At 38.8% G+C, this 26,073-nt stretch overlaps 1 long non-coding RNA gene across 1 annotated transcript in view; it reads right to left on the bottom strand.

Annotated features, from left to right (window-relative positions):
• Nucleotides 1-4,902: 4,902 nt before the first annotated feature.
• LOC141424928 (uncharacterized) overlaps nt 4,903-26,073 on the bottom strand; it is a 159,952-nt gene continuing 138,781 nt past the window's right edge. Inside the window, exons 2-4 of the long non-coding RNA XR_012449888.1 lie at nt 7,619-7,707; nt 7,434-7,527; nt 4,903-5,033 (exon numbers count right to left, since the gene is read on the bottom strand). This is a non-coding gene — a long non-coding RNA (uncharacterized lncRNA). The remainder of the gene's footprint in view (nt 5,034-7,433; nt 7,528-7,618; nt 7,708-26,073) is intronic.

The following is a 26,073-nucleotide window of genomic DNA, read 5'->3' as shown; positions in this document are numbered from 1 at the left end:
AAAAGAAAAAGAAAATACTCACTGAGCTATAAGTATAGGTTAAGAATTGTGCAAAGCATTGACTATAACAAACACACATGGAACTGACAGTGCCAGATCTGACAGTGAAGGATGTCAATCACAAAGGGTACAGGGGACTATCAGGGAGAAAAATAAAAGGTTCTTGGTTTCTTTGGAATTTTTTTCCCCAAAATGCAACCATAGTCTTCTTCACAGAATCCTAATTTCCTCCACCCTTTCAGCCAACTCTCCTAAATCAGAGCTAGAGATTAAAAAGAACCTAGTCCTTCAAGCACGCATTCAGTCATCTGTCATTATAAGTTGTATACTCACTGAACACATCACATATTCAACAGATGCCAGGCACTAAGAATTCAGAGATGAATCAAATTTGGTACCAGTCCTCAGGATGCCATAGTCAATTGGGAAAATGATAAGTCACGTGCAAAGCATGGGTATCCTTCCCACTCCTTTGGACATTCCAGGTTCCTTTTTCCCTAACTCCCTCACCTCTCTACATTTCACCTATGCCTTTCGGATGCATATCCTTGTGCTGAGTCAACAAGATCAGGCACAGACATCTGCAGTGAGAAAATAATGAGGGCATCAGAAGGTCACTGAAAATAGAAGGCAGTTATGTTGCTTTATGATTTAAAGTACTAAATGGTACATTTATTTCCATTTACTGCAATGAGATGGTGTTCACATGGATGATAACAGTAAAAATTTTCACGACATCACTTTAGCCTATCTGGTTACAGAATCAACCAGGTTTCTTGAGTATCAAATGTTCCTGAACCTTTGAGGAATAAAGGCTATTCTGTACTTTACTTTTTTTGTTCACCTGATCTTGTTTAATTACACAAAGTCCTCATTTTCCAATCTTTCAGTTAAGAAATATTTACTGAACCCTGGTGCATGTGACAAACTGTGACTTTTATAGGCATATAAATGAAATGTTCCCTGACTTCAAAGATCTAACAATCTCATGTGAAAACAACCAAGATGATTAAATTCAATGGAACTGGTGCTACATTAGAAGCAAGACCAGTGTGAATGAGGACCCAAAGACAAGGACTCTATCAGAAAAGCTTAGAAAGCTTGCTGGAAGAGAAACTCCATGTGAGCCAGGAGCGAAGCATCATGTCCAGTCAAATAGTTAGCAGAGGGGAGTTTGTCCTCCTACACAGAATACCCCAAGAAATGTTCCAAGCCCAAAGTGGATGCGCTGATAATAACCAGGAACTCAGAATGCCCCGGACTTTGGAGCCAGAGAGATTTCATTCACGTTTTTGTCTGTTCCTGTTCCTACTGTGAGGCATGATTGTGAAGCTAAAATGAGAAAATAAAGTAGGTGATATGCTTCACGCAGTGTCTGGAACCAGAAAATGCTCTCCAATGGTGCCTCTTCAATGGCAGGGAGGATGCATATGGGGCATGTGGATAGATGAGTGCATGGATCAGAGAGGGGGATCTTGGGAGTGTCTCTGCGGGATTAACAGCTTACTTTATCTAATGCAATAAAGTGTTTATCTCCCATTTGTTCCTCTAGATCCACTCCCAACCCGTCATCACCAGCTCTGTGCCCTGAGAGTATACCATGTTGACATTTCTTCAAAGGGCTCCCTCCCTGACTTCCAGTTGAATCAAGCAATATGGGACACTATAGGTTAGAGAGAAGGAAAACTGGGTTGACCTCCCTTCTTTGCTGTCACCTCAAGCAGCTGTGTCCTTAGCAGAAGGTTATACTTCCTGCCAGAGGGTCCCCATCCCATTTTCGCCATCCCTTGTGTGTGTCTGTCTCACACACAAGGGTAAACTTAGCCAGCTTTCCCTAGCCCTAGGGAAATTTACCTTTATAAATTAATCTTTATTCAGTTCTTTTCTAATCATTCAGTTTGATCCATGCCATCTATTTCCTTCTGGACCTGTGAAAGACACATATTCTGTAGGTCCTGCAATGGGACCCAAATAGATATGTAGACATGGGAATACATAAAGGGGGGGAATTCATGAATATATTTCCTCTAAGCAAACATTCACATTGTTGGGAACAGAAGGAGGAACTAAGCCAGCTGAAGGCCGAACAAGGAAGGGGGAGGGCATGAGAGGGCATGACACTCTCCTTCCCACTAAATTGAACAAGTTAAGGACAGACTCAATCCATTTTAATCTGCACATCAAGCTCAGAAACATCAAGCTTAGAAATAGGCACAGAATAGATGTGCAATACGAGTGTGTTGAATGAATTTCCAAAGAGTAGAAAAGATGAGGAATCTGGTGAATGGGTTAAATGAATTTCCAATCCAATGGAATGGAAAAGAATGGGAAGATAATTAAATGACAAATCTGCATTTGCTGTTCCCTCAATACTCATACCACAGCTATGACTCTTCAAACAATTCAAGAAACCCTCACTTGGTCTTGAATCTCGATTAAAATAACACACCTCTGGAGAGCCACAAGAAAATCTCTTCTTCACTTCATGTGATCAGGACCCTGATCTGCAATCCTGGACATGGGATGGATACTCTGTCACTATCAAGATTCCAGCACCAGATGGAAACTTGAGAGTCCATCTAAGCATGACCATGGCTGTGGGAAATCCCCACCACCTTACATCAGGCCTCTCCATGGGTGTCCAGACCTTACTGATAGGATTGGCTTCCTGAAGCTAGCTCAAAATCTGCTTCTTTGTAACTTAATCTTTCCCTGAGAAGTGAACATTCTCTTGACAAATACTGCAAGCAGTTCTAGGTCCCCAATGTAAATGGTTCCTACAAATGACCTTAAGTATTGGGAGAGTAGAATGTGGCCCTAAAGGTATGATTTGGATGGATCATGTGTCTCAGAGGACCTCCTCTGGACCCCTATGCCATCTCCTGCCAGCTAAGTTGCAGCTACAGAGAGACAGATGGCACTCTAGGGCACCCTTTGAAGTAGAAAGAGATTGTTGTAAATCCCTTTATGGAAAGAGCTGTGTCTCCTATATGTGGTGTTTTGTGACTAGACATCAGCAGTGAAGAACTCAGGGGCTAGAGGAGCATCAAGCAAGGCATAGTCAAATAGGAAGAAGAGGCCCTAGTAGCCATAAAGGACCATCCCAACAGCATGTGCTAAACACAGAGGAGGGGGAAGCTCCCAGCCTAGGAGGGGCCACGATAGTCAGAAGAGATAAAAGGGCCTGCAGGGACTACTGGGCCATGGCCCTGGGAGAAAGCAGGACCCAACACCACCACCATCCAGCCATGACCTTGGGAGATCAATCCTGTCTCTGCTAAATGAGGAAGGTGGAGGATCACCTCATTTCTACAGGCCTTCTTGTTCCATAAATCACCAATTCTAAAAACACCTCACATTTTTGTAGCTCTTCACAGTTCATAAAGTACATTACCTCATTTCATTCTGCAGCACTGAAGGCAAAACTTGGCAGAATTTAGAGTTGACCTTACTCTTCCGGATGACTTTTCAACAAGAATGCAAAATTCAAGTTATTCCTGTGTTTTTGCCCCTGATCCACTCTCTCAAGTTACTTACTACCAACACACAGACACAGTCTCTTAAGGAAAAAATAATTCATTTAAAAAAAAAAGAATTTCCACATTTATATTTCAAAAATAGGCCACTGCCCCTGCCCCAACCTCGATTCCAATTGAAATGCTAAACAGTAGAAATCACTTCCAGTGCCTGGAGGGAGGGTAGGCAAGTCAAACTCATGCCTCAAAGCCCTGAGTGCTTTAGGAATTCACCTCACATTCTTAACTGCAAGGTCTGAATCCAGAATATCAAGAAATATTTCTAATGGGGATGGTTTGGGAGAATGGGGTCAGGGAACCCTTTCCTCAATCTAGACTTTAAAATTGCTCAATTGATCCCAAAGGGCCTTAATATCCTAGACTGTGTAGTCACAGAAGGGACTGGAAAGTTAGTATTATCTAGAGTTTATTGCTGCACAGCTGAGTGACCTAAATAAAAGAGGTTAACTAACATCCCTGGGCCTGTTTTCTCATCTATAAAATTAAAGATTGGATTAAATGATCAATAAAATATCTTGCATTTTATTCTTCATTTACTCAATGTCTACTGTTTGAGCATCTGCCCTCTATCTGATATTGTAGAAGGCAATGGAATAGAACAAAAAATGTTAATTAAAATTAAGTGTGTGGGGAGGGGGTGGGTGTGTGTGTGGGGGGGTGTACACATGCCCACAGAGCTCATTGTTTGGTTGGGGAGCTAGATGTAGAACAGAATATGCAATAAAGAATGATATTGTGCAACAATCAGCTATGCAAGGGGAATACAAATAGAAGAATTCTTCCTGGTAGAAAAGTCAAGGGATCTTCATATCTTGAGAGAGAATGATATTAAACCAGACCCAAAGGTGAGTATGGTAGAGGAGGGCATTCCATTAACAGAGCTCAGAATAAATGAAGACAGGCTTAGGGGAACAGAATTAATTTGGAACTGTTAGAACATGGGAAGGCAGGAGCCAACACAATGAAGAGTCACTCAATGTTGTAATTAGGCATTAATATGATCAGCTCTGAATTCAGTAAATGTCGCTCTAGTTTCCACAAACAGTATAGACCAGAGGGAGATGACTATACATAGAGCCTCACCAAGGAAATGAATCAGTGCATTGTTCCAGAGGAGACTGAATCTGAACTAAAGCAGCATCCAGGGAGATATAGAGGATGGTGTGAATTTAAAAGACTTTCAGGGAATACCTTGTGTGATTTATTTCACAAACATTTACATAACTTTTCCTATGTGCCAGGCACTATTCTAAGCACTTAGAAATATTAACTCTTATAATTATCATACTAAATTTACAAAGCTGGGACTTCTATAATCCCCATAGTATGGATGAGATAAATGGTACCCAGGGAGGCTCAATCACTTACCCATGTTGCCATAACTAGTGAACAGGTAGTCTTTCCTCTGGGTCTACATCCTAACATTGTGCTGACAAATGTGACTCCAAAGTTTCTAGCTTAGTTGCCCACTGGATCAATGCTCATGCCACTCAGTTCCTGACAGAGAAAAGAACAGATGCAGAGGAAAGAATAAAGTTTGTTTGGGAGCATGTTAATCAAGCTCTCCATGATATCCTGGTGGAAAGGCCCAGCAGGAATTAGCCAAGTGGTTATGGAATGCAGAACAGAATTCTAGGATGGAGGTCTAAATTTGGAAGCCATTTGTGTAGGTGGCAATGATCACCAAGGGGGTGGCCAGGCTGCCCACACCTCTCACTGACATGGCTCATGTGAAATGTCAGAATGATGTCCTTCATGTTGCACATTTGATTTTGATTAGAGGTTAACTGTTCTTAATAGCACGTTTGTTATTTTCTAGTTGTGAACTGGCTCTTATCAAAGAATATGAATATTTTCACCCAAAGGCCATGTTTAAAGTATTCTAAAATACACAAAAATAATAATAAGCAATTAAGTTGTTGTCAGGAAATAAGATTTTGATAGAGAATGTATAATAAGAAATTGAGGCAGATGGAATCTCTTGCAACTCCTAATTTCATAAAATGTTACTTAGTAATCCCATTCTTTAATATTTTAGAATATAAGTGTAGTAATTGGCATAAGACATTGGACCTGAAATTTGGTCATGATTATGTATTTACATTTCTTGTTAAAAAAGAGGTGAAAGAATTTTGCAACTACAAGTTAAAGGGTGGAAACTGATCTGCTGAATAATGACTATATCCATTTAAAAATGAATAGTGCTTTATTTTATTATTAGAGTCCAAAGAATTCCCTTATAGAAAGGAAAAACAAGGCTCACTGGCTGTAGGCAAGCCACTTCATTCACATGCAGCCCACTTTAGTCTTTGGTCATAACAAATGACCAAAACTTGGTAAAAACATATCAAGTTTTTACTCTGTGCCAGGCATTGGAATATGTGCCTTCTATCCATTGTCTCATTAAGATTCCCAACTGCCAGCCAAGGAAAAAATTACTGCTTTTATTCTAAGAATGATGAAACTGTAGTTCAGAGAAGGGGATTCATTTATCCAAGCTCATTCAGTGACTAAAGACAAAACTGACAATTTGCCCATGGTACCTAGTACACACTCTGGGCACTAATCAAAATCTCTGAAACTCCAGGACCCAATCATTTCCCAGTACTATGTGATCCATTCTTCTAGACATCTCAAACCCCACTGCTCCAATCAACTCCAGACAACATCAACTCCATTTTTTGCCCTTTTGTGGTTTGACTGCACTACCTCTAATGTCATTTGAGACTGTGTGTTTCCATAGGTTAAGTCCTACCTTTTACCTAATACTGTAAGCCCTTTTCAGTCTTGATTTACAAACTCCTTGCAATGCATGCCTCACTCAAGTTGTCTATTAAATATTGCCACATTATATTGCCACATTAACTGAGTGGTATTTTGGAGGGAATCTCTGATGGCGCCCATGATAAATAGCAGCCCTTGTGTCTCCCTGAGTCCTGACCAAATCAGATAATAAGCAAAAGAGTGGCAGAAGAAGGCCAAACAATTAACTTTTTGAGATATTTAATTAGTTTTCTATAGACTTTCTGATTATTCTAAGTCATATTAGTACTGTGTGAATGAGCAACCTCAGCTTCTGACCTCTCAGATTATTGAATTATTCCTGGGCAGTTTTCTCCTCCAGGCCATCGTTTCCTACATTACACCAAAAACTTAGATTTTTGTCTGGAACTTCTATACTTTTTAAATAAACATCCAAATACTCTACCTTCTGACCATAACATCAATTTTCCCAAAATAGAAATATTCACTCAGTACTTCCTCCAGATCATAGAACTCTCTACTTCTCATCGCAAAGCTACATGTCTCTCCCTATGCAGCTTGAGTTCCTAGATCCTTACTTCAACTTTTACCAGTAGCTATTGTAACCCCATTTCCTTCAGCCTCACTAACTGGCATATCACTTATCATATGTTATTCTAATTATCTGATTAATACTGTATCCCTGCAAAACCATATCCTATAAAAAGTCAATAATTTCTTTCTAATTCATTTATGTTTAATCATCACAATGTAACTATACATATTTACAGGGCACAATATGAAGGGCTGATTCATCAAATCAGGGTAAGGAGCATTCCCAACTCCTTAAATATTTATTATTTCTTTATGCTTTTATCCTAAGGATTCTTTCTCTTCCAGTTCTTTATAAAATATATGTTGTAAACTATAGTCACCCTACTATGCTGTAGGACACTAGAACTTATAAAAATAATTTTAAGAAAAGATCAATTTTAGTACCTGTATTGGTAAGTTGGAGAATTAAACACTAACGAGAGCCAGAATAGCTTTCATAGTATCAAAATAAAAAGCCAGCAACTTAGGCTGAGTTACAGCTGGAATAACCAGGGAAGATCTGCTCAGATGACACTCAGTGTGACCAAATAGAGATGTTACCTGTAGAGGAGTAGTCCTGCTCCTTCCAAGAGGAAAAAGAATTGAACATCACCAATTATTCTTGCCACATTTTTTCATAGCCTTGCCAATTCTTCTGGAACAGAGTAATTCCATAACAGAGACTAAGTACATAGAGAAAGGAATAGGGAAAAGGCAGTCCCTTCTAGTAGCGTTAAATAACTCACCAGATTTCCGTCCATTCTAAGCTTATTGAGTACATATTAATGAAGAATGGTAGCATCTTCTTTCTACAAGACAAAACTCCTGACAGCACCTGAAAAAACATTAAAGGGTTAATTATAATACTCATACTTACGAGCAAAACAACGTATTACCCTGCTTACCATACACTGGGAGTCATGCTGCACTTCAACTCCTCTTAACTACCATATGCTTGACACAATTACTACTCTATTATTCAGATGAGACTCAAAAGTATACAAAATCTCCAAGGTCACAATGAACTAAATGTTAGAATCAAGACTCATGAAGTCAAATTTTCTAACTCTACAGGCTACAAGTTGACAGCATGTCAGTAGTCATTCCCATTTTTGCCTATAAAAGTACATAAGTCCAGGTCATATAACCTATATTTACAATGCTCATGTTTATAGCACATTGTCTTTCTTAAAATATGGCTCCCAGAAGCTGTTAACCTTTTATTCTTAATTTCTAGTAAAGTGACGATCCATGCCAACAGAAAACATATATACATGGTGATCGGAGGCAGACATTACATCCCATTAAGTGTGATGCACTTGGAGTATAAAGGCCTAGGCTTCAAGACCAGATCAGATATTAACTGGCCTTAACAGGCTGTTTTGAAGAAATTGCTTAACATTCCAGATCTATTTTTCTTAATGGGATAATAAAATTTACCCCATGGCATTGTCACTAGGACTAAGTTAGGTGATCTATTTAAAATGTGTAGCACAAATTCTGGCACATAGTAAATATAAAAGAAATGTTACTAAGATGAAGACAAAGGGACAAGGGAGGACTGGAAGAGAAGAGGAAAGGTGTCTAAGGTCTACCTTAGCAGTGTTTTTATTGGCCCAGAATTTGGGGAGGGAGGAAAAAAAAGGAGGAAGAGAGGAAGCAGAGCTACAGCAAGAAGATATAAATGTAAACTCTGTCTGTGAGCACTGAGAGGATTTTAATACTAGGAACTATGTTTTATTGTCTGTAGCTCCAGAAAATAGTGGAGTGTGTTCTCAGAGCAGAATTCTACAAATACACATGAAACAAGGCCAATATTCACACAAAGTCGTCTTAGACCTGGACTACTTCTCAGACAGCTTCTCTGCTTCTGAGACCCTTCTGGACACTACATCTGTCTAAAGCATGGCACCTTTTCTCATCAATGATATCAGAGCACAAGAACACACCGTCTCGCATCGCAACTGCCTAATATCAACAATATCTTCATGTGGGCAGTCCTTTCTAGTCCTCGGTTTCCTCAGCATAGGTGACTTCCAACAGTCACTCTTCAAGAACTGTAGTAGAAATATGTTTAATAATCATCATTTTTAAACTATGTTTTGTAGATTCAAGGGCCTTCCTTGTACAACACACCCAAACGTCACAACTTTGGAATGTAGAGAATAAGGTCATATGTAAAGTGGCAAGTACTTAACAGTTAATTTGGCCCAATCCTTTCTACTTCAGCATATTCTTTTCTGATAAGTACAGGTTAATGCACAATTTTTTCCTACTTTGCAAATAATATAGGTGTTTAAATACATATTTTTAAATGTGGAATAATAATTGTAATTATAACTAAGTTTGTATAGTGTATTATGGCCATACCATTTTTATTTGGACCTCTCAGAAATCCCAGGATGAAGAGTGGCCATAATGATTGCCATTTTGTACATGAACAAATACTCTGAAGAAGTTAAGGGTCCTATTTTAATTGGCTCATTAATTGCAAAAGTGGAACCAAACCTAGCTCCCTTATCACTGAAGCTCTCATTCTGTTTATTTATACCACTTTATACTACATTGTCAATAATAACAAAGAAGATGATGGGCAATGCAATACCCTCCAGAAGGTGTCTATATGAAGATACCTTCTTTGGCTCCATGAAGTTATCTGACAAAAAGACACAGTGAGGATGACTTGGCAGTTGTAGTCCTCAACTTCCCATGACAGTGGAGGGGAGCTGCCTGGGTCCATGTTATATGGGGAGCCCCTCCTCCTGCTAGAGACAGACTTCCACAGATATTTCAGAAATAATATCCTCTACTACTCTGCTAAACGGAGCATGAGCTTCCCTGTCCATATCTCCAATTTCACTGATGGGGGATGCAGGAGAGGGTAAAAAAGAAGCCCTCACATCCCACCTTAGCACCTCTTTTATACCTTCAAGGCTTCTCTATTCAAGGCTGAGTAACCACAAGTCCTTCAACTGCATCAAGAATGTCCACCAATGTGGACATTAGATCAAGGGCAAACACAACAAGGGGATTGGACTATGAGCACATGATAAAAGCGAGAGCACACAAGGGAGGGGTGAGGATAGGTAAGACACCTAAAAAACTAGCTAGCATTTGTTGCCCTTAACGCAGAGAAACTAAAGCAGATACCTTAAAGCAACTGAGGCCAATAGGAAAAGGGGACCAGGAACTAGAGAAAAGGTTAGATCAAAAAGAATTAACCTAGAAGGTAACACCCACACACAGGAAATCAATGTGAGTCAATGCCCTGTATAGCTATCCTTATCTCAACCAGCAAAACCCCTTGTTCCTTCCTATTATTGCTTATACTCTCTCTACAACAAAATTAGAGATAAGGGCAAAATAGTTTCTGCTGGGTATTGAGGGGGGGAGCGGGAGGGGGCGGAGTGGGTGGTAAGGGAGGGGGTGGGGGCAGGGGGGAGAAATGAACCAAGCCTTGTATGCACACATGAATAATAAAAGAAAAATGAAAAAAAAAAAAAAAAAAAAGAATGTCCACCAAACTGATTACTCTTCTCTGTGTGCACTGCATATTTTAAATAACCTCAAATTGAGTTGCTCAAAAGTGACTTCAACAGTAAAGGTGTGTCTGCTCCTTAATCAATGTAAATTAATTTCACATAAAGATTTCTTTGTCTTTTCAGGCATATTACCCTGACAATTTGTATTAAATGCAAGTTTAATTAAAACTCTTAACCACTGATTCCCAGACTTTGATGTGTATCAGAAGCACCTGAGCACTTAGCCCCAGTGTAAAGATCCTAATTCAGACAACATATGGTGGGACTCAAAAATCTGCATTTTCAAAAAAGTCAGCCATGTATGCCTGTAATTCAAGCACTAGGAGGCTGAGGCAGGAAGACTGAGCATTTGAGACCAGCCTGGGCTACATATAAATAGAGACCCTGTCTCAAAAAAATGATTTATCTTTTAAAAAAGGATAAATTTTAGCATTCCTTCCCTCTCTTCAATAATCCTGATGCTTGGATTTCACTTATGAACACAGCTTTAAATCTTTCTCACAGGTGCTTCAAAGTTTATCACTTTTACGGCATTCTTTGTGTACTTGGTTTTTTTGGTTATATGCTGCTTTTTGTTTTTGTGGTATTGTTGTTGTTGCACAGCAGAAGCAAAGCTTTATTGAAAGAAAAGGAAAGAACAGGCACTGCACAAAAAAGATTAATGGGCCCTGGCCAGGTGGCACAGATACATGGTAGGCACTTGTTTTTGAATGTCCAAGTCCATAACATTTAATTGATCCATCTTAAATTCACCAATGAAGATTTGTAGCGAAAAAGAAGCATGGACTTTGGACATATGAAGACTTACATGTTCAAAATATGGCTCTGAAAATGCTGGCTTTGGGCAAGAAAGTGAACTCGCTGAGTTTCGGTTCCCTCATCTGTAAAAGATAACATATTCCTGCCTGGAGATCATTAAGATGATGAATGTCCTGTGGCAACAGTGTCCAGCTTACAGAAGGTACTCAACATATATGAAGAGCTCTCAGTTCATTCCTTCTTGAGCCCAGCACATAGACATCTTTGGGGAACCCAATACTCTCTCCCAACTAATACTTCTTTCCAGCATCATACCACTAGAAAACTTTGTTGGTATTTTACCTCTGTCTTCTTCTCAACTAGTCATAGTCAACGAGATATGTACCCAGAATCCCTTGGGGGAACATCTTGTATTAGTATCTTTTAAATGCAGATATTTTAGGTTTGAGCCATGTCCTGGAACAAAAATCTCCAGAGGTTGAGGCTGGGAATGTATAGGGTTAAAAAGCTCCTCAAATGATTCTGATATTCACCCTGATTAAAAATTATTGGTGTAAGCAATTGGTAATAATGAGGCTTACCATGTATCAAAAAACTTCAAATATGCATACCCTTTAAGCCATAAATATTCATTCCCAGAAATGGTTCCTGGGGAAATAATCATAGATGAGTGAAAAAATGTGTTTACAAGGATGTTTAATACACTTCTTTCTTTCTATAAGTAGAAAAAGAAGGAGGAGAAAGAAAAAAAGGAGAGGCATGAGATGGAGGAGGAAATAAAAGAATGAGGGGAAAAAGAAACTCTCAAATAAACAAAATGTAGTACTCATGTCACCATATTATGTGGTCCTAAAATAGGCTGCTACATTTTTATAATTGTTAGAAAGGAATATGAGAGGTATATTCACATTTTTGCTATTTAAAAATATAACTATGAGAGATATACAACAGAACATTAGCAATATGTTTAACTGTGTGTTAGGTATATGAACTATTTCAATTGACTTTTTGTTTCTCTTTCTTTAATCTTCTACTAAAAACATCATTTTATATTAAAAATTTAAAATATTCTACTCTTCATGAAAGGACTTAGATTAAAACTGTGAGCAGAATGCTCAAGGCTCTTCATATTAATATTCCTTCATTAATCAGCATTATGTGGCCATGATTGTTTAACTAGTTCTGAAGGGAGTATCTATTTATTGAAGGCAGACTAGGTACAAGTAATGTGCATAGGTGCTATTCCAGATGGTCTTCAGAACAATCTCATGTGGTATTTACCATTATTACTCTCATTTTGCAGATAAGTAAAATGTGACTTATATTAAGTAAGTAGTCAAAGGTCAGAAAGCAAATAGTAGGAGAAACTGAATTCATGAGAATGAAGGGTCCATAAGATTTCTCCATATCATTTCTTACAACTTCATAGAACTTACAACTATCTCAAAATAAGAAGTTTAACTGAAAATAAAAAAGTAAGCAGTTGGCAGAGCTGGGATTCACACCCAACCCTTTTGGCTTCAATGTCTGTACTTTCTCAGCCACCCTAGTACTAAATTGACCCCTTTTCCCCAATCTTGTCCACTCAGGCACACTGAGTGACTTTGCTAGAACTTCGCAAAAGCCCTGCCTGTTGTCCTCTACAGTGTGACTGCAGAAGCCACTCATGAAGGCCATTTACTGGGTCTGCCAGGAGTAGTGAGGGGGCAGTCTGCTGGCTTCAGTGCCAAGGAGGAGCAGAGGAAAGGAGGTAAGAGTCAATGGGCATTTTGCCTACTCAGGACTCTGGGATTGAACCCTCCATAGATATGCAAATTGAATTCTGTGTAATTTGTGCTTTTCAATAACCTCAGCATGTGTTGGATGTGTGCAAAAAGAACCATAAAATAAAACTGCAGACAAAGAGGGGTTGTCAGAACATAGAAAAGGAAAGAATCAGTTTATTCCACAAGCCAAACAATGGGTCATAATAAATTCACCAGCCATTAGCTCTTTGGTTGCATGGAACAAAGAGATTAAAAGGAAATAGGATGGAGGGGAATCACAGTTAACTGTTAGGTGGCTGGCCTGCTTCCATTTGGCCAACCAGGCAGATCACAAGATGAGCCAGGGAGGTGCCCCAGGGCATCTGCCGCCTTCATGGGGCAGCCCCTAGCGGTTGGCAACCTAGCCATGGCTCTTCCATATGTTCAGGTGCCATTGGAACAATTTTTCCTTAGGAAAAACATGTAATAAAAAGATTCAACTCAGGACTAGAGGTATTGCTCAGTGGTAGTGTACTTGCCTAGCATGCACAATGCTTTCAGTTCAAATCCCTGGCACCACAAACACACACAAAGAAAAATCAACTATGTTTTAATTGGCCATCAGTTAACCATAGTTACATGTCTCCAAAGGAATTATAAAATAAACAAAATAAACAAGGTGGAAAACTAGAAAAAAAAAGAGAGGTAAAATAAAAAATGAAGAAAGGAGAGACATGCAGAAAGAAACTGAAAGGGAAGCAGAGAGAAAGAAGGACATACTGACAGAGAAAATAATAATCAAAAATACTATTGCAGTGTTGCCACTCCCACAAGCAGCTCTACTATCATTTTGGGGTATCATCTGTGACCTCAAACCCCAAAACAGTTCTCCCCCAAGAACAGAGCCCTGACAACCATCTACACACTCATAAGAGCGCATGAAGATGTTGTGAAAAATGACTTCTGATCATTCCATGTCTCTCTCAATCATTGAAATTCACATTTTAGTTTTTAGCTGTCTTTTAATTTGTCCATCCTAGTAGACTCTTTGGACAGTAGGGTCGAGAGTTCCACTGTGTATCCTTAATGCCAAGCATAGGGCCTGCTCAATTTTAGGCACTCCAACAATATTTACAAAGTGAATGAATGAATTTGGGATACATGATGAATGGATGGAAGACGGGTGGATGGATGGATGGTTAGATGGATGGATGGATTAATGATAAATGAATGATAGCTAGGCATGCCAATCTTCACACTAGTTCTGTGAGTTACCTCTTACTGATTCCATTTCACAAGTGAGGAAAATAATATCTAGAGGAAATCAAGTCTGACTTTTATCCTACAAAGTAGAATCAACCAAACAGAACTTATATCTTGAGAAACAGAGGAGAACAACAGCTGGGAGAGGTCTGAGCAGCAAATGAATAGAGAAAGATAAAGAAAATGGAAGGAAGAAAGATTGGGGAGAAATTGGGGAAGAACTGGGGTAGGGGCTCTGCTTAGTACCCTCATTATAAAGAGCAAGACTTTGCTGTATTTGAAAAGTGAGTAATGAAGTCTGGGGTGAGTGTAAGGCAGAAACATATGACATCATATTAGCATAGAATCCAGAGTTTAAGATAGACTCCTAAATCCTATTTGGATCTGACAGCAGGTGGACTGGGGTTGGGGATTTGCAAACTGGCCAAGGTCATCCCTGGTAGTCCTAATGCAATCTGAAGGTCAACAGAGATTTGATAAATAAGCATAAGTACTCAGATTCTGGTGTTTGAATTAAAAAGAAGTGGTCAGGCAATTTTGCTTGTGTGAGGCTAGAACAATCTCCCTCTTAAAGGCATAAGCCCCATGGACCCTACTTGCCATAATTTTCTAAGTAATATGATTTTTGACAAATTCATTAAGCAATAAGACATGACAGACTGTAAATTGCTCCACTGCTAATTTATGTCCACTATATTGTTAGGCATCCAGCCAAAGATTGGTCTATCTGAGAGCAAAGATATAAATTGCACTTGTGTAACCACAGTCTGGAATGCTTTTTTGAGGATCAGAGAATAATCAAATTCTAGAATCCACCACTCAGAGAACAAGAATTCAATCCCTTCCCCAGGCTTTAATTTTACTGAGTGCCAACTTCTTAACACCCACTGCCCTTGAGGGGAGTTTATCAGGGCTTAAGTGATGCACATGTTACGCATTCTGTAAGTGATAAGCCCTACTCACAAGGGGAGAAGTCATTTGTGACACAGTACAGAGAAAGAAGAGATCTGTTCTAGAGCAGTAGGGGTGAAGGGAGGGTATCAGGGAAGGCTCCAGAGAGAAGAAAATCTTTGAATTGGGTGCTAAAAGAGATGAAGATATTGCTCAAATGGAAAAATCATGGAAATTCTCTGTAGGAAGAACACACAGAGGCATGAAGGTATGTATGGTCTGTTCAAAGAACTTGAGCAGTTTGGTTTAACTGTACCTCAGGGTACAAGATAGGGAATCAGAGGCAGGTTATATGACAAGAGAGTAAGTTTGAGTCAAAATGGGCAGCCTTGTACTCCAGCTAAACGTCTAGGAGTTTATTCACTAGTTCCCTTCTCTGTCTCTCCATTGCCTAGTTGAGGAATTATTTTCATAACTGGAAGATGGGAGCCTCCCGTCAAGAAGGACAATCTGGATGAACCACTAGCTATCAAGAAGATATAAACCCTGAGGGTGTCATGCTATTGTGATCTTTTAGGCAACACACAATAATAAAAAGAACAGTGGATAATCTTATTGATCATCACTGTCCAAGTCACTCCTTGGAGTCATTCTGCTCAGACTCCAGCACTGAATTAGAGCCCAGCCTCCTCAGGGGCTACATTTAGAGGAGAGGTTTTCCAGGCACAGAAAGTTGCCTCATGGTCACAAAAATAAGTCCTGGTCTCCCCTGTCTCTTTAAGCATCTAGAGAAATATGAAAGGAAGACTTGGCTTTTGGACAGTATAAATCTCCATGCCACCAGCCCTATCCCTCATTTAGTAGGGGCAGCCCCTGCCATATACTTCTGGACTGAATCAACAGATACACTCAATGGACTTGATTCATCTAAGTTCCCAATAAGAATGTCTAAGGAAAGGGAAAGAAAGAAGGAGAAATTTGGGCAACTTTTTCCTAAAATGGAGCAGCAGACTCAATAGACGACTTCTAAAAGTAACCAGGAGACCTGGATTTCTGTATCAGTCTGTGCTGATACAGAAATTAAGATGAGATAATGAATGTGAAACATCTGGCACAAAGTAGGCCCTCAAAAAAACCTGTCAGATGTGAATCCATAGTCAGCTAGTATAATACTGAGAAATAAGCAAAGTTCGTAAGGGAAATGTCCAATGTGTTGAAAAGAGGATTCAGACCCAAAGAATATGTTCAATAAAATCATCAGCATCTCTTGGCATTGTGAGCTTTTTTTTTTTTTTTTTTTTAGTACTTGGTCCAGTTATTTTCAGCCCCTGGAGACCTTTTATCCAGTCCCATTCTACACGGATCCTGTTGGTGAAGTTGGCATGCTTTATTTGTCTTCTTCAACCCACATCGGGGGAGGCAGTCCCAGGAGGTTGAGGGAAGTTTTGTTTCATGTGAATCTAGCTATGTGTGAAATGCACGGAGTCCTTGGGGATTTCCGACGTGCTTTAGATAGTCTTTGCCTGCCCATTGCAGGAGGCTTTATAGAAAAGGCATCTTGTCATTTAGCTAACTAATGGGAAGCAGGTGAGGGGGTAGAAAGAACACTGGTGTTGGTCTCAGGAGGCCTGGGTTCAGAGCTCAGCCCTATCACCTGGGAGACCCTGGACAAATTAACTTTTCTGAGCCCTAGTCCTGCTTGTCAAAAATAATAGGCCTACTGTTTGGTATTATTTCTTATCTCAAATGATATAACTTATGTGAAAGCACTTTCTAAATTGTAAGGTGCCAACAATTGTGAGTGAATGTTATAACTCTTATCATCATTATTTACAGTGACGGAGTATATGGGCCTTGCTGCCAGTTAAATCTCTTAGTCCTCATGTCCCCATTACCCTTGGCTACTGTCTGTATCATGCAGGATCACAGCAGGAGACATAATTCATTCCCAGATGGTTCAAATGGGGAGACTTTAATAAGCCCCTTTTTGAAGAGATGTGGGTTCAGTTAAAGGAATAAACGGGATGGTGAAGTTCCAAGAGACTAGCAACAGCTGGAAGCAGTTACTGTTTCTACCAGAACTAGAGCCTTGAAGGAGGAGAGGTCAGCCAGAGGGATGCAGCTATTACCAGATGTGGGACACACAAACAGAGAGACCGCTCTCTTCTGCCCACAAATCTCCCATTGGCCAAAAACAATCATAATGAGGCGATTTACAGGATCAAACCCTCAAAACTCAAGTGGTCACTTCTGGTTTCCTATATTCTGCTTTTCATAATGGTTATGTCTGATATTCAGGTGGCAGGAATCAGTTATACAGGTCTGCCTTCAAGTCTGATACCTTCTAGTTGTCTGACCTGGGGTAATTGACTTAGTCTCTCAGAACCTCAGCTTTCTCATCTGAAAAGGGGAGGCTACAAGAGGACAATTTCACATGATAACATGAGAATCAAAAGCAGTAATGTGGGTAAAAGCACTTCCCATAGTATGTAGTAAACCCTGCATAACATTCATGATGTTCCTGCTTTACATTTCACAGACCTGTTTTTTCCTGCTTGCCTCTCTCCCAACCTGCACACTGGAAAGTTGATTCCATGGAAGCCTCACTGTCTTACAACTTTAAATTGTTTCGTAATTCTACCTCATTCTCCTAATGAAACCTAGATCTTTCTGGCAGACTTTTCAAGTCTACTTCTTTTTACTTGACTCCTTGGTAGCATTTAGTGTTGGTTATTTCCACCTTCTAAAGAAGCCTTTTTCCCCTGGCTTCTGTGTTTTTATCTCCTGACTTTCATCTTGCCTGGATATACCATGTCCAAGAATTTTCTTTTCTTTCCCACAAAATACACTCGTTTCCTCTTACTTTAAATAAACCCACATTGCCCAATTGCTTAAATCTGGATTCCTTATCTCTTATTCTTTAGATCCAATAAATCATAGGGCTATATACACTAACTCTCTAAAATGTATCTTGAATCCACCTGCTTTTCCTCTGTTGCTAATAGCAACATGTCTATGAGCCATCATCTCTTACCAACTCATTACAATTACTTCCTAAGTGATCTCACTGACTCTTTCTTTACCCATTCTTCACACTGTAGTCAGAAAGGTTGTTCTAAAGAAAACACGTTCCCATGCCCCTGATCTTGTTAAAAAGTTCTCAGTGATTCTCTATTGCCATTGCTAGAAAGTCCACTCATCATTGTTATCAAGACCCTGTATGTCCTAACCCAGGCCAATGGCCAGATTCTCATCTAGAGATGCTTCTTTCTCTCATTCACCTCCAAATTTAGTAAGCAATTTTCAAATCCCCCAACACTTCAATTTTCTCTCTCTTAAGGGTATACATGTTGCCCAGCACCCTCCACCTGCAAATTGCACTCAGATTTGCAATTCACTTCCCTGTTGTACCTCAGCTTAGATACCATCTCCTCCATTCCTGATTCTGAAGGTCTGGCTTAGTTGATCTCCTAGATGTGCCTGTGTAGCCTTGCATTGTTGATCATACTGATCTCTGACCATGTTTGGGGATTCAAACAGGGTTTGTCACTGGACCAAGTCATGAATGTCCATATTTCTGTTATATACCTCTTTAGCCACAAAGGCCTGTACTGAAAGGTTTGGTATGCATATTATGAAAAGATCCCTCACTGTCTTTTGCTTTCCTTAGTTTTCACCCTCTACTCTTAGCTAGGCTTCCTTATTCTATGAGAAGTAGTTCTACTAAATAAAATTTGGTTTTTATGTAAGAACACGTATTTTTAACAACGAAAAATCTTAAGTTACAGGGATAGGGTTTAGCAAGTGTTTTCCAAACAAGAGTCTATAAAAATGGATACATTCTAGGTCACAGATTTCTACTCAGAGCAAAGGTAGGTAGTTTATCCCTAAGATATCACATAGCAGCACATATAGAGATTAAGCCCTAATGTAATCTAAAGAAAACATGACTGTCCTCTTCTTATCATCAGAGATTAGTTGTTAAAAGAATCCCCACCTTCTACTTCCAAAGCCCAGGCTTCTTTCAATGCACTTCTCTGTCCTTCTTTAAAGAATCAAAAAGAAATAAGCATGATGACTTCTATACTTATGAAGTTAGTCATTGAACATGCTTGCAATTGTCAAATAATGTTAGATACCATATAACCAATTATGTAACACTAGGAATAGATGCTGAAAGACTTCCTAGAAATTTTGGGAAACTGAAATAAAGGGGAAAGAGAACAGCATCACAAACAGTAGAATTGCTATAATATGGCAACAGAAGTATGAGTAAGCGTAGCATATTCATGGGAAAGGACAAAAATATATCAAATGAAAAGCAGTGGGGAATAAACTTAGACATGTAGAGATGGTCAATATTATGAAAAGAAAGACATACTATTAAAATCCACACCTAACTCATTAAAATCCACACCTAACTCAATATCCTGCTTTGGGTGAAATCTATCTTTAATTGAATTTAGTTATCATTTAGAGTTAAAATACACTGCATGGAACCAGGTACCAGTGGCTCATGCCTGTCTTCCCAGCTACTTGGTAGGCTGAGATTGGAAGGATTGCAGTTCCATGAGAGTCTGAGAAAAAAAGTTTGCAAGATTCCATCTCAATAGAAAAAATCTGGACATGGCAGTATGCACCTGTCATCCCAGTTATGGTGGGTAGCATAAAATAGGAGGATTGTGGTCCAGGCTGACCTGGGCAAAAAACAAGAGCCTACCTCCAAAGAAACCAGAGCAAAAAGGGATGGAACTGTGGCTAAGTGGTAGAGCACCTGGTTAGGAAGTGTGACGCCCTGGATTTAAATCTCAGTATATACACATATATACTTACACACACACACACACACACACACACACACACACACTCATACACACAGCATGGTTATTGATAGTCTTGACAGCTTTCAACACTGGGGGCTAAGAAAAATGATTTTATTTAGCTACTCGGTATGGTAGGCTCTCAGAATATCCAATCATACAGAATCTGCAGAACAATTCTGCTTCAAATTAGCTCCCCTTTTCACAGTGAAGAAACTCAGGCTACAAAGGTTAAAACACATTTCCAAGTCATATAGTAATTAAACCAGGATTCAATATACATCTTCAGATTCTAGAATCTGAGCCTTTAACTTCTGTAATATTTATCTTTTCATTGCACTTCAGGGATAATGGCATATGGCAATTTGAGGGCAGGATTTGTTTCTTAAATTTTAACATTCAGTTCTCCTCCTTTTCAGGATTCCTAACTAAGAAAGCTGTTCACACAAAAAAAATTCAGAAAAAAAATCAAATAAGTGATTGCTGAAGTCCGTGTTTCTCTAAGAAGCTGGAGTGAAGTATATGCTGAGGCTGATGGTATAAATTTTTCTTACCACTTTTTCTGACTGTATCTAAGATGATAAAATGTGTAAAGCAAAACTAAAGTGAAAGATCCATCAAGATGCCAAAAAGAAAGACAACCATTCCAACACCTGTTTAGCCCAGGCCCTGTGAAGGAACGATGGTGATACAACATTAGAAAATACAAGACAGTGAGTAGAGACTAAGCCCTTTGCCTGTCGGGAACCGTCTCCTTCCCACTAGGATGGTGGACTCATCCTATAAGATAATCTTCATCTCTCACCAACACAACAGGATATTGGAAGAACAAGAAAGAAAGTCTAAGCTATTATTTCCCTGCAGGCCTAAGCAGAAACATGGGAGGCAAAATATCCCCATTTTACCCTACATACATATACAATAAGGAAATTCTACATTTAAGTATCTCCTGCAGTTCCCTAAGAATTCTAAGATTCATTATTTGATTTGAACTTCACAACAGTCCTTAAGGACAAAAACCAAGGCACAAAAAGGTTAAGTGACTTTCCCAAAATCAGATAGCTATTAAATTGTCCATCTAGCCTCCCTAATTCCATCCTCATCCTTCTGAAGTCATAAAGCCAATTCTTATCTCACCACTGAATGAAGAGAGTGGAGAGGTCAGACAAGGAGAAGTGCCATTATTATAGTTTGGTTAGCCCACTGAGACACATCCCATTATTCCAGCACTTCCCCTAAGTTTGATTTTAAAATTTAGATGACTAAGAGAAGAAAAAGGAACATTGCACACATCATATCTCTGAGTCCTATTCAAATTATAGCTTTTATATAAAAACTAATTTTTAAGTCTTACAATGGTTTTAGTTATCAAAATCAACTCATGAACAATTATTAATGTAGAAAAGAAATTATTCCTTCATAGTTTTTAAGAATGTCTTTTTCAGAGCCACTGTTTTGTATGGTCTGTTTTAATGATAGCTATGGGGCCTATTTAGTGCACAACCAGGATGGCTTTTATAGTAACATTTTCTGCCTATTCATACCATGCTACCTCAGTCTCCTCACAATTATTGAGTTAGTGAATCACAGAACAATATGTTACCCAATAATTTATTTTTAAATGAATATTGAGCTCATATTATGTTGTAGGCCCAATGTTAACTTCTAGGGATGCAACAACAAACCATTTCCTGCCATCAAAATCTCAAAGGTTATCTGTACTTTTGGTGTCAAATCCAAAAAAAAAAAAAATCATTATCAAGACCAATATCAGAGAGCTTATTCCCTATATCTTCTTGGAATTTCACAGTTTCAGGTCTTATTTTAAGTCTTTAATCTACTTTTAGCTGATTTTTGTGTATGATGCAAATAAGGTCCTGTTTCATTTTTTAACATGTGTATAGTCAGTTTTCCCTATTCAAGGGACTATCCTCTGTCCACTGCTCTTGTCAAAAATTAGTTCACTGTGTAGGTACAAGTTGATTTCTGATCCATTTTTATGTGTCTGTTTGTATCTGTTTATATACTGTTTTGATTAGTACACCTTCTTATATAGTAAGAAATCAGGAAGTATGATGACTTTAATTTTGTTCTTCTTTCTTAAGGTTATGTTGGCTGTTCAGGGCCTTTTGTGGTTCCCTATGTATTTTAGAATATTTTTTCTATTCATGTATTGAAAAAGAGGTAGTATATCAACCAAAAAAGTATTTTTGTACAGCAAAAGAAACAATCAACAAAGTGAAAAGGCAACCTGTGGAGTGGGAGAAGCTATTTGCAAGTCATATTTCTGATAAAGTGTTAATATCCAAAATATATAAAGAACTCATACAGTCCATACCAAGAAACACAAATATCTCAATTTTCAAATGAACAAAGGGCCTTAATAAATGTTGCTCCAAAGAATACACAAAATAGAAAGCAGGTATCTTAAAAGGTGCTCAACATCACTAATCATCAAAGAAATGCAAATCAAAGCCATGTGATTGTTAGGAAAGCTATTATGAATGCATGCTGGCAAGAACATAGAGAAAAGTGGATCCTTGCATACCAGTAAGGGATGGGAATGTAAAGTGGTACAGCAATTTTGAAAAGCAGTATGGAGCGTTCTCAAAAAATTACTTATATAAGTACCATATGATCCAGCAATCCCACTTCTGGGTTTATAACCAAAAGAAAGGAAGTCAGTATCTTGAAGGGGTATCTACATCCCCGTGTTCATTGCAGTGCTATTCACAATACCCAAGATATAGAAATAATCTAAGTGTCCTTTTACAGATAAATAAATAACTGTGACGTAGGTGTACCATATTGTGCACATATATACAATGGAATACTGTTCATCCATTTAAAAGAAAGAAATCCTAGCCAGACTCAGTGGCTCATTCCTGTAATCCTAGCTACTGGGGAGGCAGAGATCAGGAGAATCACAGTTTTAGGCCACCCTCGGCCACAAAAATTCACAAGACCCCATCTGAACCAATTCACAGAAAGCTGGTCATGGTGGCATCTGCCTGACATCCCAGTTACATGTGAGTAGCTTTATGTAAACAGGAGACTCTACTTGAAAAATAGCTTAAAGCAAGAATGACTGGCTGAATGGCTCAAATGGTAGAACACCTGCTTAGCAAACGCAAGGCCAAGTTCAAATTCCAGTATGGCTGGAAGGAAGGAAAGAAGCAATCCTGCCATTTGTGACTGTGTGGATGAACTTAGATAAATAATTCAGACACAGAAAAGTGCTGCATGATATCAATTATGTGTGAAATCTTTGAAAGGTTGTACTTAATAAACAGAGAGTAGAATGATGGTTTTCAGAGATGGGATAAGGGGGAAATAGGAACATTTTGTTAAAAGAATACAAATTTTCATTTATGAGGTGAGTTACCTCATAAGATGTAATGAACAGCATGGTAACAATAGGTAAGTATTGTATGTGAAATTTACTAAGAGAATAAATCTTAAGTGTTAGCCTCACAAAAATAGTAACTATATGAGGTGCCAGATATGTTAATTAGTCTGATTGTGGAACTCATTAGACAGCAAATACTAGTTACACTCAAAACACCACTTTGGAGCTGGGTGTGGTTGCATACAACTTTAATCCCAGTGCTTTGGAGGCTGAGACAGGAGGATTGTGAGTTTGAGGCCAGCTTGGGCTACATAGTGAGTTCTAGGCACCTGAACTGCGTAGCAATACCCTCACTAAACCAAATAAGAAAAACACACAAAAATATTTTTTAAAAACCCGACCAATTTGTACAACCTAAACTTACACAATTTTTTACTTGTCAATTATACTTCAATAAGGTAAGGTTAAAAAAAACCTTCACAGGTTAGTGGGAAAGACAGACAAGTGAACATACATCTACAATTCAGTGAGATAAGAGTTTTGATACCTTAAAATAATTTAAGCATTTTTGAGCTTTTTTAAATAACAGTACTTGCTTCATATAGCTGTTTTGAGGATTGAATGGATTAATGCATAGGAAGCACAATGAATGGTATCACACAAAAGTGCTTCTTATGCAGTAATTTATTTCATGTTCATATCAACCCTATGAAGCAAGTGCTATTAATAGACCCTTTTACAGACCAGAAAACCAGGGTATAGAACAGATACACAATTTAAGACCCTGAGCACCTTCAGTGGTGGTACTTGGCTCTGAACCAAGCAGTCAGATTCCAGAATCTAATTTCTACCTAAGATTACTATTGCAGGGACAAATATGGCACTCTAGGAGCAAAACAGGAGAGCGTTGAATCCAATCTAAGTGTCAAGAATGACACTCATTTCCTGTCAGGGTTGCATAATTTCATCTCTGTTCATGCTAATAAATACTAAAGTGAATACTCAGAGCTGATCTCCAGTGTCTCCTCCCAACACAGAGCTGCACATCAAAGCAACACAGTAGACTATATCATCCTGTCATGTTATTAGTCAGTTAGGCCTTGGGAAACTGACAAAGAAGCAGATGTTAGGAATATTATATGTAGTATAAAAATCACAACGATGTGCAGTTGTCAAAAGCATCTACCTTCTTGGTAAAAACAAAAGCATTTCATGCATGAAATTTCTTACAAAGCCAAGGTTTCAGTCATGGGGAAGAAGAGAGAGTAAACATTAGAAGACAGGGAAAAATGGATGGAAGTGGAGGATGAATGTTTAGTCTGTGTCTACAAAGAACTTGTGTAATCTGGGAGGATTCTAGGGCAAACTGGCAGCACTATGCAGGCTCTCAGAAGAGTTATACTTATTACACTTTCCTACACTAGGTTGCCCTTTGGTATGTCCAGGTGAAATGGCACATGAAAGCAGCAGAAAGGACTGACTGTCTGGTAAGCACCAACTATGTACTATGTGTCAGTTGGTACCCCAGGTCCTTTACATTTATTATTTAATACAGTATTATAAGGGATATGTTTTATCTCCTTATGATTAAGCAAATGAGTCTCAAAATTGCTCAAAGTCAAACTTCAAAAGAAGTTAGAATATGTACTTCATTTGACTCCCACCAAAGCCCTTTCCAACTCTCATATGTTTACTCTCAGAATGTTTAGGATTTTTTTCATAAGACATCGCTCAAACTTTAAGTCAGTGCTCACAAGCTCCATGAGGGCAGATACTATCTAAGTCTTGTTTACCATTTAATCTGAACCACTGGGAAAGACACAGAACAAAAGGATAAAACTCGACTCTCCTGTAATTGTCTGTCAGCAGAAACATCAATTTAAGTAACTATGCATACATATTTCATTTGAGTGAAAGAAACCAGCTGAGAAATCACAATATCTGGTAATAACATAATAACAAAAAGATGTACTAAAGAGGATGGAAAGGACAGTCTTACATTATCCACATCGCCCTCCCCAACCCCAGGCAGCAAAGCACAGAGAAAAACACTGTCCACCTGGGGCAAGAGAAGGAAGTAAGCACAGAACTTTGACTTGGAACCCAATGTCAGGCCCATCAAGGTAAAAACCCAGCCCTGGACAAACCTCCATAACCCTGATTCCAAGATGGTACCTACAAGCTGAAATTTTACACTTGTCCCAGCACCATACAGAAATCAGCAGCCACAGTACAGGAACCAGTAGCCACTGTGAAGTGGACCTAAGCTCTGACCTAAGTCACCACTGACTGATTACAGTGACCTTGGGATTAGAATAACTCACAGTGAAAGGAAGACCTCAGCCATTGTGGGCTTGGTTCCATGCCAGCATGGCACCAGTTCAGCAGCTAAATGAGGGTAGTCCAGTGTAGCATCTCCCATTTTTGCCCTGAGCTCAAGGGTCCTCCAACATTGCAACAACTTCAGTAGTCATAGTCTATGGACCCCAATAGGACAACTGCCTAGAATTTCTGGACAGGTTTACTGTTGAAGAACCACTCAAAATAAAGACAGATAGCAAAGGCTGGGGTAAGCACCTCCTTCTTAGCAGACATTGACACAAGGATCAAGAAAAATTAAAAAAAAAAAAAACAAGGTGCCAGTGAATGACACTAAAGAGTTAGAGATGTATGACCTCTGATAAGGAAATAAAAATAGGAAAACTCAGCAAACTTCAAGAAAATATAGAGAAAAAATACAGGAATTTAACAGTGAAATTTAGCAAAGAGATTGAAATAATTTGGTAAGTTAAATAGAAATTCCACAGTTGAAAAATACAAAGAGTAAAATGA

The sequence above is a fragment of the Castor canadensis genome, chromosome 7 (genome assembly GCF_047511655.1).
Source record: "Castor canadensis chromosome 7, mCasCan1.hap1v2, whole genome shotgun sequence".
In the NCBI taxonomy this organism is placed as follows: domain Eukaryota; kingdom Metazoa; phylum Chordata; class Mammalia; order Rodentia; family Castoridae; genus Castor; species Castor canadensis.
This window is presented reverse-complemented; position numbering and strand designations above follow the sequence as displayed.